The sequence below is a fragment of the Scylla paramamosain genome, unplaced genomic scaffold (genome assembly GCF_035594125.1).
Source record: "Scylla paramamosain isolate STU-SP2022 unplaced genomic scaffold, ASM3559412v1 Contig160, whole genome shotgun sequence".
NCBI lineage: Eukaryota > Metazoa > Arthropoda > Malacostraca > Decapoda > Portunidae > Scylla > Scylla paramamosain.
This window is the reverse complement of record NW_026973825.1, coordinates 35801-49393: the sequence shown is the minus strand read 5'-3', so window position 1 is coordinate 49393 and position 13593 is coordinate 35801. Positions and strand designations below refer to the sequence as shown.

Sequence of the window (13593 nt, the reverse complement as noted above, 5' to 3'; positions counted from 1 at the left end):
CCAGCAGATTATTAAAGGTAGGTGGAAATTTTATTTAGAGCATGATGAACCCAGCCGTTAGCAGGAAGGCGGCACAACAACGTCAGCGGCGCACCTACAGAGTGAGAAGAGATATTTTCGCTGAGTACGACGATGCTGAGTTACTGAAAAGATTCAGATTGGACCGTGCTGGTATTGTTGCAGTGACTGATATAGTGAGAGACAAGCTGCAAAGTAAAACTGAAAGAAATAGAGCCTTGACCCCTGAGATGGTGGCCATCACATTACGATATTTAGCCACAGGAAAAATGCAACAGTGCAGTTGTGATGATTTTGGAACAACGCAGCCCACTATCAGCCGTGCAATATCACAGACAATTGATGCACTGGCTGACCCAGAAGTAATCTGCCAGTTCGTGGCTTTCCCTCACACCCAGCGTGAAGTGCAGCAAAAACAGGCAGAGTTCATGCAAGTAACTCAGTTTCCCGGTGTTGTGGGAGTGATTGATGGCACTCATATAAGAATTGTGTCTCCTCATGTCGATGAACATGTATATGTGAACAGGAAACGCTATCACAGCATAAATGTGCAAGTAGTATTTGATGCTCACTATAAGATTCTTGACATTGTGGCAAGGTGGCCTGGCTCAGTCAACGATGCAAGAATACTAGATAAGTCAGCACTCAAACTGATGTTTGAGGAACAACATGTACCTGCAGGATGCTACCTTCCCGGGGACAGTGGCTATCCCTGTAAGCAGTGGCTCCTCACTCCTTACCTTCGCCCTCAAACTGTTGCACAAGCTAATTATAACAGGTGGGTTTATTTGTAAATAGTGTTCTGTTAGGTTTAGATATGCTTTGAACGAATCTAGTAGCTTTCTCCCCAGGGCCGCCCTCCCGCGTGTGCCCGCAGCCCCTACAAGAACCGGTCCCTGCCCCCTTTGGGCACGCTCTCCTCCCAAGGCTAAGTCCCCGGGGCGTGGCCGCCCAAACTAACCCCCTCCTCCCAACAGTTCCAGTACCTTACGATGCAGCCGAGGGGACTGACGCCACCACCACCACTGCCACCACCGCCACAACAAGGGTTATTCAAATGGGGAACATGCTTCAGGTGTTGCCCCAAGATGCCTCAGCCCCGCAGCCCCACTTCCCCATGATAGTGCAGGCAGGGAATGTCATACAGGTGAGAGAGAGAGAGAGAGAGAGAGAGAGAGAGAGAGAGAGAGAGAGAGAGAGAGAGAGAGTTTTTTACATACAGAAAGGAGAGACAGAGATAGAAAATCAATCTTACTACTACTACTACTACTACTACTACTACTACTACTACTACTACTACTTCTGAGCACCTCCTTCCTCTCAGGTTGTTCCAGCTGACAACACGCAGGTATTAGGGGCAGAAGTCGTTGGAGTTGGTCGGGTCATGCAAGTGGTCGGAGTCCCAGGCTTTCCCCCGACCCCAGCCCCAGACCCCTGCCCCAGCCACCCCTCTCCCTGTGACCCCTGCCCAGTCATCCCTCACCCCCTCCTGCCCCCCTGCGGTGCTGCCAGCGGGGGTGATGGGAGGTGGAGGTGGGCCACACACACCTGGGTTAGCTGTGGCTTGGCTTATCTCCCTCCTCAGCAGGTGAGAGAGAGAGAGAGTGTATATACATCTGTTGTTATTGTATTTATTTGTCTATATTTTCCTTACAGAGTGATTGATTGATTAAATGATATATATTGGTGTTAATATATACAGACAGACTGGTATATAGACATTCTGATATGTGATGGCCAGTCCATGGAGCACAAGGTCTTTGTGGACTAATGAATATTTTACACTAAGGTTTAAGACCAGTGTTTTATTCAGCTATCATGAAAAAAAAAAGAAAAAGACAGTACATAATTATTTAGTAAGTAATTCATAACTTTAACCCAATCAAATTATAGATACATGCAAAAAAGAATTATATCAATAACAAAAGTAAATAATAATAATAATAATAATAATAATAACTATTACAAATTACAAACAATTACATATGTTTATAATAGTAGAGCTGATTACAATTTGAAAACTAATAAATACAATGAATAATTACTTGTTAAGTGTTGTTTTATCAGTAATTTAAAGGAATGTAATGGTTTGTTTTTAACTGTGTCCGAGAGCCGGGTCCAGTGCTTGGTTCCTCGTGAGACGACACTCTGTTGGGCACGGGAGGTTCAGCAGAAGGGTGTCCTCAAGTTACCTGTCTGTCTTAACTGAATATCATGAGCCCGTGTCTCTTGTGTTTGTATTAAGAGCTTTGTATACAAACGCCAAGGTCTGGAATACAGTAATGTCTCCAGTTTCTAGGAGTTTAAGATCCACTGCTATGTTCGGACTTGTTACTGTTTGTCTTATTCCAAATTAGCTTTTTTGGGGCAAGAAATAATTTATGAGTGTAGGTTGCACTAGGAGAAAGAGAGAGAGAGAGAGAGAGAGAGAGAGAGAGAGAGAGAGAGAGAGAGAGAGAGAGAGAGAGAGAGAGAGAGAGAGAGAGAGAGAGAGAGAGAGAGAGAGAGAGAGAGAGAGAGAGAGAGAGAATGTTTGATATTATTATTATTATTATTATTATTATTATTATTATTATTATTATTATTATTATTATTATTATTATTATTATTATTATTATTATTATTACTGCTACATATTTCTCTCTCTCTCTCTCTCTCTCTCTCTCTCTCTCTCTCTCTCTCTCTCTCTCTCTCTCTCTCTCTCTCTCTCTCTCTCTCTCTCTCTCTCTCTCTCTCTCTCTCTCTCTCTCTACAATAATAGTTTTACCCTTCTCTCTCATCCTCTCTCCCACTTCCACTCACTCACTCTCTCCCTCCTTTTGCAGCAAATCCCGAGGATCAACGAGGACATGGTGGACCCAGAGATTGCAGCAGCAGCAAGAGAGAGAGAGAGAAGCAAGAGAGGAGGGAGAGGAAGGAGAGGAGGAGGAGAGAGAGGGAGGCCAGGAGGGAGGCACGTCAGAGAGAGAGGGAGAGGAAGAGGTTGATTCTGTTACAACAACAACTGCAACAACAACAACAGTTAGTCAGTGAGGAGGGGGAGGGGCCGTCCTCTGATGCTGAGGATGAGGTATTGTTCAGGGTAAGTAGTAGTAGTAATGCATCATTTTTAAACTTTCCGAGATAATCTTATTTCAACAGGTAGAGATGAAAAAGTCCTCTAACTGACAAAAAAACATTATCTATTTATTTTGTTATGTAGGCCAGCCAGCCGTGGGGGGGACAAAACTTCAATAAAAGAGACTCTCTGAGGTGTGGCTCCCCAAAATAGAATTGCAAATGGTAGCCAGAATTTACATGAATACTGGAGGGTGCTGTCAGGCCAAACCAGCTCCCCATCTGTGCCTATGCAGTGTCTGGCCAGCCACTAGTGTGTTTTGGGGGCTCAGACCAGCAGATTCCCACTGTTTATTCACTGTTTGTGTTGATGCAGTGTCTGGCCAGCCACTTGTGTGTTTTGGGGGCTCAGACCAGCAGATTCCCAGTGTTTATTCACTGTTTGTGTTGATGCAGTGTCTGGCCAGCCACTTGTGTGTTTTGGGGGCTCAGACCAGCAGATTCCCAGTGTTTATTCACTGTTTGTGTTGATTTAGTGTTTGGCCAGCCACTTGTGTGTTTTGGGGGCTCAGACCAGCAGATTCCCACTGTTTATTCACTGTTTGTGTTGATCTAGTGTTTGGCCAGCCACTTGTGTGTATGTAGGGGACTCAGACCAGCAGATTCCCACTGTTTATCCACTGTTTGTGTTGATGCAGTGTTTGGCCAGCCACTTGTGTGTTTTGGGGGCTCAGACCAGCAGATTCCTACTATTTATCCACTGTTTGTGTTGATCTAGTGTTTGGCCAGCCACTTGTGTCTATGTAGGGGATTCAGACCAGCAGATTCCCACTGTTTATCCACTGTTTGTGTTGATCTAGTGTTTGGCCAGCCAGTTGTGTGTTTTGGGGGCTCAGACCAGCAGATTCCCACTGTTTATTCACTGTTTGTGTTGATCTAGTGTTTGGCCAGCCACTTGTGTGTTTTGGGGGCTCAGACCAGCAGATTCTCACTGTTTATTCACTGTTTGTGTTGATCTAGTGTTTGGCCAGCCACTTGTGTGTATGTAGGGGACTCAGACCAGCAGATTCCCACTGTTTATCCATTGTTTGTGTTGATGCAGTGTTTAGCCAGCCACTTGTGTGTATGTAGGGGACTCAGACCAGCAGATTCCCACTGTTTATCCACTGTTTGTGTTGATGCAGTGTTTGGCCAGCCACTTGTGTGTATGTAGGGGACTCAGACCAGCAGATTCCCACTGTTTATTCACTGTTTGTGTTGATGCAGTATTTGGCCAGCCACTTGTGTGTATGTAGCGGACTCAGACCAGCAGATTCCCACTGTTTATCCACTGTTTGTGTTGATGCAGTGTTTGGCCAGCCACTTGTGTGTTTTGGGGGCTCAGACCAGCAGATTCCTACTATTTATCCACTGTTTGTGTTGATCTAGTGTTTGGCCAGCCACTTGTGTTTATGTAGGGGACTCAGACCAGCAGATTCCCACTGTTTATCCACTGTTTGTGTTGATCTAGTGTTTGGCCAGCCATTTGTGTGTTTTGGGGGCTCAGACCAGCAGATTCCCACTGTTTATTCACTGTTTGTGTTGATCTAGTGTTTGGCCAGCCACTAGTGTGTTTTGGGGGCTCAGACCAGCAGATTCTCACTGTTTATTCACTGTTTGTGTTGATCTAGTGTTTGGCCAGCCACTTGTGTGTATGTAGGGGACTCAGACCAGCAGATTCCCACTGTTTATTCACTGTTTGTGTTGATGCAGTATTTGGCCAGCCACTTGTGTGTATGTAGCGGACTCAGACCAGCAGATTCCCACTGTTTATCCACTGTTTGTGTTGATGCAGTGTTTGGCCAGCCACTTGTGTGTTTTGGGGGCTCAGACCAGCAGATTCCTACTATTTATCCACTGTTTGTGTTGATCTAGTGTTTGGCCAGCCACTTGTGTTTATGTAGGGGACTCAGACCAGCAGATTCCCACTGTTTATCCACTGTTTGTGTTGATCTAGTGTTTGGCCAGCCACTTGTGTGTATGTAGGGGACTCAGACCAGCAGATTCCCACTGTTTATTCACTGTTTGTGTTGATCTAGTGTTTGGCCAGCCACTTGTGTGTATGTAGGGGACTCAGACCAGCAGATTCCCACTGTTTATCCATTGTTTGTGTTGATGCAGTGTTTGGCCAGCCACTTGTGTGTATGTAGGGGACTCAGACCAGCAGATTCCCACTGTTTATCCACTGTTTGTGTTGATGCAGTGTTTGGCCAGCCACTTGTGTGTATGTAGGGGACTCAGACCAGCAGATTCCCACTGTTTATTCACTGTTTGTGTTGATGCAGTGTTTGGCCAGCCACTTGTGTGTATGTAGGGGACTCAGACCAGCAGATTCCCACTGTTTATCCACTGTTTGTGTTGATGCAGTGTTTGGCCAACCACTTGTGTGTTTTGGGGGCTCAGACCAGCAGATTCCTACTATTTATCCACTGTTTGTGTTGATCTAGTGTTTGGCCAGCCACTTGTGTTTATGTAGGGGACTCAGACCAGCAGATTCCCACTGTTTATCCACTGTTTGTGTTGATCTAGTGTTTGGCCAGCCACTTGTGTGTTTTGGGGGCTCAGACCAGCAGATTCCCACTGTTTATTCACTGTTTGTGTTGATCTAGTGTTTGGCCAGCCACTAGTGTGTTTTGGGGGCTCAGACCAGCAGATTCTCACTGTTTATTCACTGTTTGTGTTGATGCAGTGTTTGGCCAGCCACTTGTGTGTATGTAGGGGACTCAGACCAGCAGATTCCCACTGTTTATCCATTGTTTGTGTTGATGCAGTGTTTGGCCAGCCACTTGTGTGTATGTAGGGGACTGAGACAAGTTTATTTAATGTTCAGTGACCCGTTTGCAGGCACAGGGGTGTTGACGAGCTGGGTGTGCAGGAGACAGACAATTACAAAGGTTTACAGTTCAAATGGTACATGTATCTTCAAAATACAGATAATAAGTAGATAAATATTGAAATTAATATAGAGTACCATTCTTTATTTAACACTTAACCAAACTTAACCAACATACACACACACGCTAACTCAGACAGTTCCCTAACTACCTTACCATCCCGCAGGAGGCCATGTCGGAGGTGCCGGTGGTGGGGTCGCCAGTTCCGGAGTACGAGGTGGAGGAGGAAAAGGAAGAGGAGGACGAGGAGGAGGCACGGATAAGGAAGAAGAAAAGATTATTACCTGTAGCCCTCCCTCCAGCTGATAAGGGGATATTAAGGAGCCCTTCCTACAGGTGTGTCTGTCTACCTGTGTGTCTCTTTCTATCTCTCCTTTTCATTTTTCCAGTTTCCCATTATTTTCTCCACCCTCTCACTGTCTTTTCTCAGCCTCTCACAACCTATCACACCCTCTCCCAGCTATTCACAGCCACTCACAGCCTCTCTCTCTCACTCTATCTCATTCCCAGTGTATCCAGACCATTCCAGACTCACCCCAAACTGTCCCAAACTGTTGGGATGGACTTCCAGTCCATCCCAACTTCTCACAGCCTCTTCCAGCCTTTCACAGCCTCTCTCTCTCTCTCTCTCTCTCTCTCTCTCTCTCTCTCTCTCTCTCTCTCTCTCTCTCTCTCTCTCTCTCTCTCTCTCTCTCTCTCTCTCTCTCTCTCTCTCTCTCTCTCTCTCTCTCTCTCTCTCTCTCTCTCTCTCTCTCTCTCTCTCTCTCTCTCTCTCTCTCTCTCTCTCTCTCTCTCTCTCTCTCTCTCTCTCTCTCTCTCTCTCTCTCTCTCTCTCATTCCCAATGTATCCAGACCATCCCAGACTCACCCCAAACCATCTCCAAGACTCCCCTTCTCTCTTCCTCTCCTCTCCCTCTCTCTCCCTCCCCTCTCTCACTCTCCTAACTCTCCCCAGGAGAGTCCCCAGTGGTGAGCAGATGGTGATGCTGGAGATGATACTGGCATATTGAGTATTATAATTAGCCATAAACACTTGCTTGCTTACTTTCATGTCTACACAGGTTCGTTCGATGCAAGGAGTTGGCACAGGAGGCGTCCGAGGCTGTGTAGAGCGGCCGTCTGAACCTGGTGCCACAGCTTACTATGTTCAACAGGTGCGTGTGTGTGTGTGTGTGTGTGTGTGTGTGTGTGTGTGTGTGTGTGTGTGTGTGTGTGTGTGTGGTCATTTCACTATCTATCTATCTGTTTAGTTTGTCTCCATCTGTCTGTCTTTCTGTCATTGGTCTGTCTGTCTGTCTGTGTATTGCAATGATTTTTCAGTTATGTATTTTATTTTTTATTCTTGTGTACTTGTGTCTGTCTGTATGTATGTATGTATCAGTCAGTGAGTCAGTCAGTCAGTCACTCAGTTAGTCAGTTAGTCAGTCATTCAGTCAGTCAGTTAGTCAGTCATTCAGTCAGTTAGTGAGTTAGTCAGTTAGTCAGTCTGTCAGTCACTCACACAGTGTTAATCCTCCTCTTCCTCCTCCTCCTCCTCCTCCTCCTCCTCCTCCTCCTCCTCCTCCTCCTCCTCCTCCTCCTCCTCCTCCTCCTCCTCCTCCTCGTCCACCTCCTCCTCCTCCTCCTCCTCCTCCTCCTCCTCCTCCTCCTCCTCCTCCTCCTCCTCCTCCTCCTCCTCCTGTTCCCCACCACCCCTGCCGAGAGGTGAGTGTATGTACGTGTGTGTGTGTGTGTGTGTGTGTGTGTGTGTAGTAATAATAGTAATGCTATGTACATATATAAATACTGTTAATATTATTGATAAAAAATATTGATGATGATGATGATGATGATTCAGTGGTGATTATGAAAATGTGCATTACAATATAGGGTAGATATTATTGTTATTACCTGTGTGTGTGTGTGTGTGTGTGTGTGTGTGTGTGTGTGTGTGTGTGTGTGTGTGTGTGTGTGTATGTGTGTGTGTGAGGAATAATTGAATAATTGAATAATTGATGCTCTCTCCTTTGCTATTCATTATATACATGGACAGATGCCTGAAGGAAGTGTGTGTAAGGGAGGATAAAGAGATCATGCTGGCCTATGCAGACGATGTCGCTGTCGTGACAGGAAGCCAACAAGATCTTCAAGAGGCCATGACAAGATGGAATGATGTTTTAAATAGGGAAGGAATGAGAATGAACAAACAAAAAACTTATTTACTAGTGGACAAGCAACAAGTGATGGTGTGGCTCTGAGCCACTGTAGTAGGGATGTTATGGTTTAAGTGTAGGAAGTTGCAAATGCTCACCTAACAATTGCACCTTAGTAGAAAAACACAAACAGGAAGTTTATGCAAGTTTTTATCCTTATATAAAATGTTGTATTGCATCAAACCTCCATACATTACTGTCTCTATCCAGTATGAGACCGGTGTTCAGGAAGCACAAGCATGTGCTGAATAACAAGAAGCCGGCATTGGTGAAGGTGACAACATTTCATCTATTTATACATACTTTTTATTATTAAAGCTTATCTTATAATTATTTCTGAAGAGATTGACTAATTTTTGTAGTATTTATGACTTAGAACTATGATAAAGCTATGAATTGATATAATTCCTGATTTGTTTTATCTTTTCATTATCCTTCCTTTGTTAATTGAGCATTTTATATTACTTAGCTTAAAAATGCAAGAACGGTTCAGAAGTATCCAACCTTGGGCTAAGGGCCAAAATTATGGTATCATTCAAAATGTCCTTCAAAGAAAGCCCTCTGTAATCCAACACACTTAGCCCATTAATCCTTCCATTTCTCATCAATTTGTTCAACATTCATATTTTTCCCTTATAGGGTTGAACAATTTTCATGGGTTCAGAGCAAAAGGCTTCCTCATTCCTCCCCAAGGTATTCTCGGATGGTAAGCAGGTTTGACTCTGGAGCAAACCTGACCAAGGGCTACTGCCCAAGGCTACAGAGGTTCCTCTCCCTGAGGCTGAATGCACCATGTGAGATGGTTCTGTTATGTGGATGAATGTCATGGTGGATAGCAGTGCCACCACATTCCTACAATCATCCATCACTCCACTGCTCAAACGCTTCTGCAACCAATGATAGGTATGCTGCCACATTCTGCATGGTCTCCTTGGCTCTCAGATAAGGATACTGTCAACAGGTTTGGGATTGCCAAAAAATCATAAGGAGCTATGTCTGAAAAGTCCAGAGAGAGAGAGAGAGAGAAAGAATGAGCAAGAGAAAGAGTAGGATGAAGCAAAGGAAGAGTCAAGAGGGAGGAAGAGAGAGTAGGACAAGAAAAAACAGAACAAATAAATCCCCTACACGTCTTGTCTCCATTCACACAAGCCATGAAAAGCTTGTCCATCCCTGAGTGCTCAGAAGCAGTGTTCCACTGATGATGTGGAAACTTGAGACACCCAATCATTTAATGGGCTTTAGTAGGTTTTGTCACCAGTCTTCTGTGTGTCACTGACTACATTTTGAAATTTTTATCTGTTCTATTTAATTTTGTGTGTATGTACACAATGTTTATGGTCAATAAACTATTTATAAAACTATTTATCTGTGTGAGTAAGATAAAAGCAGTTATTGTTATTATTATTATTATTATTATTATTATTATTATTATTATTATTATTACACATTTTCCTCCTTGTATTTAAATATTATTATTATTATTATTATTATTATTATTATTATCATGAATTGTTCTTGTTTATAAATAAAATACTGTAACTGATTATTATTTTTTTTATCATTCATTTAGACTCTCTCTCTCTCTCTCTCTCTCTCTCTCTCTCTCTCTCTCTCTCTCTCTCTCTCTCTCTCTCTCTCTCTCTCTCTCTCTCTCTCTCTCTCATAAAATGACTGGTGAGGAACTCTAATAATTAAAGTGCTAAAAAATCCATTAAACTACGAGAAATAAGACAAATAATTAATGACACACCTAATAACACAAACAAGGAGTAATAAACAAAACTTAAGCCAGAAAACACGAAAAGATAAAACTATCATATAAAGAAATACGAAGTTAAAAAAAAATCATGAATATCAAATAAATAACTCACATATAATCAATAAACACGTAAGGAACAGTAAATAAACAATTAAGCCATTCATTGCAAGGGCCACAGTCAGAAAGTGAAAAAAAAAAAATGCTTAGTTAAATACCGAGGCTAAATAAAACAAGGAATTAGACAAATGACAAATAATTAATAAATACATAAGGAATAATGAATAAACAAAAATTAAGCCAGGAAGACTATTATAATTATTGCAAGGAGACGATATGTATGTATGTATGTATTGTATGTAATTCGAGGTTAAAATGGCTCAAATCTGACCCAACAGCAGGCCATAAGTGAAGGTGTTCCTCAAGGCAGGGAGGGGGGGGGAGCAATGAATAGGGGAGGGGCTATAAACTATTGGGGGGTATTAATTAATGACGCATCCAGTTTAGCGTGTGTGTATATTTCGCGTTGTGATAATTTAAAGGTTTTCTCGCGTTTTTATCTTTATTTATTGATTGATTTTATTTATTTATTTTATTTTTTTGGCAGGTGTTATATTTGTTGAGTGTTTTAAGTAACTGTGGCTCATTGCATCAAAACTCCATTCATTACCTTCGTGGGAAGGTTCAATTTGGCAAGGTTTTATTTCGCATTTTGGGTTTTGTAGTAAATTATGCATTTTCTCATATTTTTCTTTGCTGGTATTGTCCCTTCCACGCCATATATGACTGGAAAGTTGGGGGCGCCTTCCCCCCCCCACCCTCCACTGCTACGTTTTTTTCTTAATCAGTCAGTCAACCAATCAATCAATCCCTTCATGAATCATACCCATTTCCAGGTGTCACCCCCACCCATAGATCTCTCATTCTGTCATGTATGAACAAGTGCTAAGGGCAAGCTGAACAAGTACAAAGGGCAAGCCAGCTGTCTCTTTTAATATTCTTGCCTGAAATAACATTACAAATGAGGGTCTATTAATCATCCATTAAATAATCCATTTTTATTGCTTTCTCATTCTTCTTCCTCTGTGTATTGTTAAATTGGATGGTTATATCATTGTCCCTTCCTGTGTTTTAGTGTGCCATTACCTGTCCTCTCTTCCAGCTGATATTTAGTTTGTACTAAAATAGACTGGCATAACTTTACAATTTATACACAAATAACAACATAAACCAATAATGCATTGATATTATGCATGATAGGAGTGGACATTTCCACTCTACATCATTAATGAATGCATGATGAGACGCACACTATTACAAAGCTAATGAGTTCAATAAAAAACACTCAATAACAATTTCAATAACTTTATTAAAAATAGCAATCTTTATAAATCATGAAACTAGAAAACTTTAAGAACCTGGGGCTATAACATCAAATGCACAATAATGCAAACACTTTTTACACACACACTCTTTAATGATATTTCCTAATATACAGTATAATTCCAAACAGAGAGAGAGAGAGAGAGAGAGAGAGAGAGAGAGAGAGAGAGAGAGAGAGAGAGAGAGTGATGAACTACCTGGGGTCATAAATGTATAGTACAGGTATCAGTCAGGCAAAGCATAGTGCTTGCCTGTCTCATATGGAATGTAAAAACATGGCTTCATATCATTCCAGACCTGGGATTATGGCCAAAAGTTACCAAGCAGTGGTGAGCAAAATCCAGTAGAGTAATATTCAGTATCATTGAATTACTGACAAAGTAAAGATCATTATGTGCAATGATACTCACTACCTAGGAGCATTTCAGGTTACTACCAAGAATCTGACCATGCTGGCAGGGATGGTTAGGCTACAACACATTACATACTTCTCCATTCAAATCAGTCAGCTGATTAAATGGTGAGTTAAACCATTTTGATCATCTAAATCATATTAAGGCATTGGATGAGACCTGGACAGCTTGGGTCAACACCATACATAGGTACTCCACTACTCTGTGGGAGGCACTTGATTGTGGCAAGAGTCATCACAATACCAAACACCATCCTTGACAAAGCACAGCATGGCCCACTCATCCACAGGAACCCAGCCATCTCTAAGGAGCAAATCAATGCTGCCCAGTGTCACTCCTCATCACTTTTAGGGAATAAGAAGTAGATCCCACCCCAGCACCATCTTTACATAGAATATAATACAGAGGACAAAGAAGGAATACAAACAGGGCACATGGTATGGTATGGAACACCAACCCTCACTTTTGGAAAACCCCAGCCACTCAGTAGGAGACCAGCCAGTCACCATGGCTATCACCTGGGGATTCTTAGGAACAGGTGTTAGGTATAGAATGAGAGATAAAGAAAACTCCCAATACATTTCAAGTCTATACGCAAGTCTCCATAGATAGACAAAAAAGTGTTCATGAATTAAACACAATATTGTAAGTTTTAAATGTTATGTGGTACCTTAGATAGATGGACAGGTCACTTGAGAAGAGAAAATAAGAAATGTCTTAGGAAGAGTATTTTGTCATATGTATGAATATATATGACTGTATGACATAGATGACTGGTGAAGTAGATTTTGTCCCTTATCAGAGTGGTTGTGTAGCTGAAACAAATTAATGATTATCAAAACAGAGACACATTTGAGCTGATTGGTGAATTACAGTTTCAGAGTGGATACAGCATACACTGGGATGATAAAACTACTGCAGTCATAAAGTAGATGAAAAAATACTGTGGGGAGGAATGTAAAGCAGTAACATATGCAACAAAAGAAAGAAAGAAAGAAAGAAAGAAAGAAAGAAAGAGAGAGAGAGAGAGAGAGAGAGAGAGAGAGAGAGAGAGAGAGAGAGAGAGAGAGAGAGAGAGAGAGAGAGAGAGAGAGAGAGAGAGAGAGAGAGAGAGAGAGAGAGAGAGAGAGAGAGAGAGAGAGAGAGAGAGAGAGAGAGAGAGAGAGAGAGAGAGAGAGAGAGAGAGAGAGAGAGAGAGAGAGAGAGAGAGAGAGAGAGAGAGAGAGAGAGAGAGAGAGAGAATGATGTGACATGACATCTTTAAGTACAAATGAGTATATAGTAACCATACACTGATACTTGTCCCCTTATACAGTGATAAGTTTACCCAAACACAATGGACACGGATGGAACTTTTGGAGGCTAAAGTGCTCCAGGTGACTGGTGGACTCCATTTCATTGCGGAGGTCCAGGATTCTCTGCACAGTTGGGCTTTTGGTGTCAGTGGAAGTGGTGGCAGTGTGGCAGCAGTAACAGTTTTGGTCTTCCTATGGGCAAGTTCTGTAGGATTCATATTCTCCCTCCTCATGAGGGACATCAGTGTGAAGGGTCAACAGAGCATCAATTCCCTCCTCAGGCAAAGAATGATGGATGCAATTTTCTGTTTCTTGTTGTTGCTCCACCTTTTCAGAGTGCTTGAGGCGCTCGTCAGCCACCTTTCCACTGGTGGTGGGTGTCTCAGACTCACTGGTTCCTGTTCCACATCAAGAGTGTTAGCAGATGCCACTTGTATTTCATCTACTTAGTACATTACATCATTACATAAATAACTGGTGTTATCTGATATTAAAGTGCTAATGAGCAACATGCCACAGAAATCTGTTTATTTCAAGAAAATTATG

General features: G+C 42.5%; 1 protein-coding gene and 1 long non-coding RNA gene across 11 annotated transcripts in view; one reads left to right on the top strand and one right to left on the bottom strand.

The window, feature by feature from the left end:
• The first annotated feature begins 41 nt into the window (after positions 1 to 41).
• LOC135099629 (uncharacterized) lies at positions 42 to 9743 on the top strand. The gene is made up of 7 exons (XR_010268199.1): positions 42 to 796; positions 996 to 1165; positions 1343 to 1606; positions 2844 to 3100; positions 6175 to 6344; positions 7070 to 7162; positions 8041 to 9743. It is a non-coding gene; the product is annotated as an uncharacterized LOC135099629 (long non-coding RNA).
• Positions 9744 to 11305: 1562 nt separating this feature from the next.
• Positions 11306 to 13593, bottom strand: part of LOC135099627 (uncharacterized) — a 30678-nt gene continuing 28390 nt past the window's right edge. For all 10 annotated transcript variants that reach the window (XR_010268192.1, XR_010268193.1, XR_010268195.1 and 7 more), the window contains one exon: positions 11306 to 13445. The gene's annotated coding sequence lies outside the window, so the exon portion shown is untranslated. The remainder of the gene's footprint in view (positions 13446 to 13593) is intronic.